This window comes from Neofelis nebulosa, chromosome 6, assembly GCF_028018385.1.
Source record: "Neofelis nebulosa isolate mNeoNeb1 chromosome 6, mNeoNeb1.pri, whole genome shotgun sequence".
NCBI classification, from domain to species: Eukaryota; Metazoa; Chordata; class Mammalia; order Carnivora; family Felidae; genus Neofelis; species Neofelis nebulosa.
In genome coordinates, this window is record NC_080787.1 from 76,472,906 (window position 1) to 76,477,299 (window position 4,394).

General features: G+C 37.0%; 1 long non-coding RNA gene across 1 annotated transcript; it reads left to right on the forward strand.

The window, feature by feature from the left end:
- Positions 1–222: 222 nt before the first annotated feature.
- On the forward strand, positions 223–3,808 carry LOC131514484 (uncharacterized). The gene is made up of 2 exons (XR_009263091.1): positions 223–1,039; positions 3,428–3,808. It is a non-coding gene; the product is annotated as an uncharacterized LOC131514484 (long non-coding RNA).
- The last annotated feature ends 586 nt before the right edge of the window (positions 3,809–4,394 follow it).

The window sequence follows — 4,394 nt, forward strand, 5'->3', positions numbered from 1 at the left end:
CAATGAATAATGCAATAGAATTATACAAGATTATAAAGGAATATTATGTAAACCTCTAATTCTACTGCATTAATACTATTTCTCTTTTTCTGATCTATATTCCACAGTTTTATTTGTGTTTAAATTTTTGAAAATATTATGTATGTTCTATTTGTCACCCTTCCTTATCACTTATTATGTATGAAAGATTATTCTGGTTAATAGCAAGTGGTTATATTTTAATAATTTAATTTAACTTAATTTGTTGATATCATGTCCAGTTATTTTCTTCATACATTTTTTTAAAATTTGTTGTTTACTGTATAAGTAGATCAAGAGCAAAACCTGATGTTTTTGTAGCTGGCAGCCCACAGTTGCTTTTGCAAAGAGCTGCGTCTCTGGTTACATTTCTCTTTTATCTGGTTTGAGGATGAAATGGATGCTACTCTGGGAGGCCAGGGGTTTCAGATGGTGGAACCATATAATTTATCTCCCACATAGGAATATTTTTGACACTGAAAGAAGACACTAGAAGTAAATCACTCTGAACAATAAATCAAAATTGTTATTTCCTTGGGAGAACTGAGATATATGGTCCTTCTAGTTTTAAGTAAGTTCATAATATTCTTAATATTATTTTATAAACTGTTTTCTTAGTCAAGTAAAAGCACCAGAAATCCCCTTGTTGATAATTTTATGCTTCATAACGCCACACAGTCTGCACCATTAGGGAGGAGACACTGACCACTCGGTGAGGAGTGTGCCAGGCTTGGCCTTATTAAGCGGACGTCAGTTTAGAGAAATGCAAACTACAAACTCCTGTGTAAGGTTTTTCAATTATCTTTTTAAGGTAAAAGCTAAAGCAATGATATAAGAGGTGTACACATTCGTCCATTCTTTGGTCTTGATAATAGAGATCTTAAGCGCTGTCAGTATTCTTCACCAGGTGTCGAGATCAGAGAGAATCTCATAGGATTCATTCACTTCTTCGAATGTGGTTTAAAGGACAAGTGAATCCTGCAACAGCTGATCTTTAAGGAAGACTTGTCTTTTTCAAATGGTAAGATACATTCATAAGATGCAGCACATGCACCTAAAGATTCTAGGGGTACATGGGATGCTCAGTCTGTTGAGCACCCAATTTGGCTCAGGTCATGATCTCAGGTTGAGTACAGGACTGGCATTAGGCTCTTAGCTGTCAGCATGGAGCCTGCTTCAGATCCTCTGTCCCCCCCCACCCCCTCCGCCCCTTCCCCATTCAACACTCTTTCTCTCTCAAAAATAAACATTAAAATAAATAAATAAATAAATAAATAAATATCCTAGAAATGATAGTGCTAAGGCTTTTCACATTACATTCCATCATCACAATTATAAAGTATTTATTGCATTTCCTCCACAATCCCCCATGCTGTGGTGATTTTGCAAGGAAAAGACTCTCACAGGACAGAGGCTAGAGACTAGTAGTAACTTTACTTACAACCATGGTGCATATATTGGAAATGACTTCTGCATTTAAGTTAGAAAAATAAGTGGAAATGTGACACAAATTCAGGCAGGCACAGAGTGACTGGTAGCAGGAAACTAGGAGAGAATGGAGATAGAGGGTCACAAAGTATAGAAAAGCAAGGTGAGCCCTAAAAGGTTGAGATCAGATGTTTGGAATTGATTTGAAACAACATAAAAGTCTAAACATATATGAGTGTAAAGTATCTGTTCTCAGGACCTGCCTAGAACATTTATTGAAGCTAGGATTTATGAACATGGCAAAAGAGTTAACAGAAAAGAGCCCATGATATGATTAATACATTTTGTTTATATGAATAATTTAGGTATAAATATATTCATGAATTTTTAATTACTATAAAGTGGAATTTGGATATTACATGACAGTTCTCTCTCTTCAAAGAATTGGTGGTTGCCCTTGGTCATTCTGGTAGCGAAAATTGGAAGCCTCCTTTTAAGTGCCTATTTTCACTCACAGTTATTCTCAGCCTAATTTAGTTTTTCAAAATGATTTTTAGGAATAACCAGTGGAAATCAGTATCATCATTGCTTTGCTTCTGTCAATGATCACTGCAGATTTCTATCTACTGTTACCTAGGCCGTAGCTATAGTCGATAGATAGTCACCATAAACAGTAGAGTCCAAAGGCAAAGTCAGGCCCAGGGCTCTTGAACTCCTTAAGTTAATTTCCTGCCTTTCTGGACTAATGCACATGCTACTATTCAGGAGCTCTGTATTATCCAAAAGCCCCTTCTTAATTTGTGATAGTTAGGAGGTTCCTCCACTCTTATGTTCCTTTGTCTTTCCAATGTCATCTTGTCTGTATCACAAGAAAGTTCTCAAAAATTCAAACTGTTGATAGCACCACTACTTTCTCTCCTTAATGCTATTATTGATTTTGTTTTTTAACGTTCAAATATGGTCTGTCCTTTCGAATAACTTTCAGTGCAAGGTGATACCAAGTTGTGGACTTTATTGGCCAGCATGATATAGAAGTTCTAAAATTTGTACACTGTGAAATGTTCTGGCCTTTGGTAGCTTGGAAGAAATTTCCTGCAAAACCATGTGGTTGTGGCATATTTTTGGAAGGGAGTTTAGCAATTTGTTTTAATAATTAATATTTCAGTTGGTTTATTTCAATTTTCCAATTCTGAAGACAATCAATAATTTATATTCTTAATTTATATTCTTCTAAGATATACACATATTTATAAACAAATTGACAGAGTTCAATATAGTATTCTTTTACAATTTTTAGTCTTTTTATTTATAGGCATACTTGCTGTTATTTTTACTTTTTATTTTGGAAAATGTTAAACTTACACAAAAGTGGAGAGAAGTTAATGAGCTCTCCTGTCACCCAGCATCAGCAGTTATTAACTTATGTCAATCTTAATTAATCTCTACCCTCATCTGTTTCCTTTCTCCATTGATTTATGCTGAAGTAAATCCAAGACATTTTATCAGTTTATATGTAAATATTTCAACACATAAAACATCAAAACAGGAGAACTGTAAAAAGCCACTATCCATTAGCATTATCACTTCTGAAAACATTAACTATTGTCATCAAATATCTAGTAAGTGTTCACATTTGCGAAAATAGCTTTTTTTAGTTGCATATGTTGATTTATTTTTAATCAATAGACTTCCTTTCGCTCTTTGCTTAAAATTTTCTGATTATATACCCATGAGATAAACATGTTGCTTTGCATCTTGTTGAGGACTGTACTGTGCACTCCCCAAAATCATATTTTGGAGCTCTAACTCCCAATATGACTATATTTGGGGATAGGGCCTATAAAGAAATCGTAAAGATTAAATAAGGCGATGAGGGTAGGGCCTTAATCTGATAGAACTGCTGTCCTTATAAGAAGAGGAAGAGACCCCATAGATACCTTTCTCTTTCTCTCTCTCTCTTTGTCTCTCCATCTACACACAGAAGAAAAGTCACATAAGGACACAGGGAGAAGTCAGCTGTCTGCAAGCCAGGAAGACCTTCACTAGACACTAACCCTGATGGCACCTTGATCTTGAACTTCCAGCCCCCAGAACTGTGAGAAAATAGTTACCTGTTGTTTAAGCTACCTTGTCTGCAGTATTTTGTTATCGCTGTCTAAGTTAACTAAAACACCCCTTTGGGGGAACCTAGTGGCTCAATCAGTTAAGTGTCCAACGCTTGGTTTCAGCTCAGGTCATGATCTCAGGATTGTGAGATTGAGCCCTGTGTCTGGCTCCAGCCTGGGTATGGAGCCTGCTTGGGATTCTTTCTCTCTCCCTCTCTCTCTGCCCCTCCCCTGCTCACTTTCTTTCTCTCTCTCTCTCTCTCAAAAAAAACAAAAAAAACAAAAAAACTAATAAAAAAAAGTTTTCCAGTTATCAATCTATATTGCTCCTCAGTTCCAAATCCACCTGTCATTACCTTGCTTATGATATTGGAAAATATTTTCTCTTACAAGTGGGCATGATATTCAGCTCTATCAGTAGGGATTCTAGAGGAAGAAAGGAATTCTGCCTCCTGGCTCTGGTATGCTCTTTTGGCTCTTGTGTAGTGCGAGGTGGCCAGCATCACAAGGCACCTTCTGTGGACAACTTCCCTGGCACCCCTTTGGGTACTTTTGCAGGAAGTTCCAGGATAAGCACCTTCTTGTGGGAGGAATTTCTCAACTACCTCGAAGAAAGTTTTTCCAGTGAATTTCTCCAGGGTGAGTCTCCTCTTGGGCAATTTCTTCTGAGATTCTCAGCAAATCCCTCCATGTGGCACTTCAGTGAATCTGCTATTCAGTGTTTCCTGACCACACCCTCTCCCATGAGATTTAGATCTCATTACTGGTTGGTAGTCTTTCCCTGATTTCAAGATTCTTGAGTGTTCTGTTTCAGCCCTTGGGCCAGTGGCAACTCCCTACTGC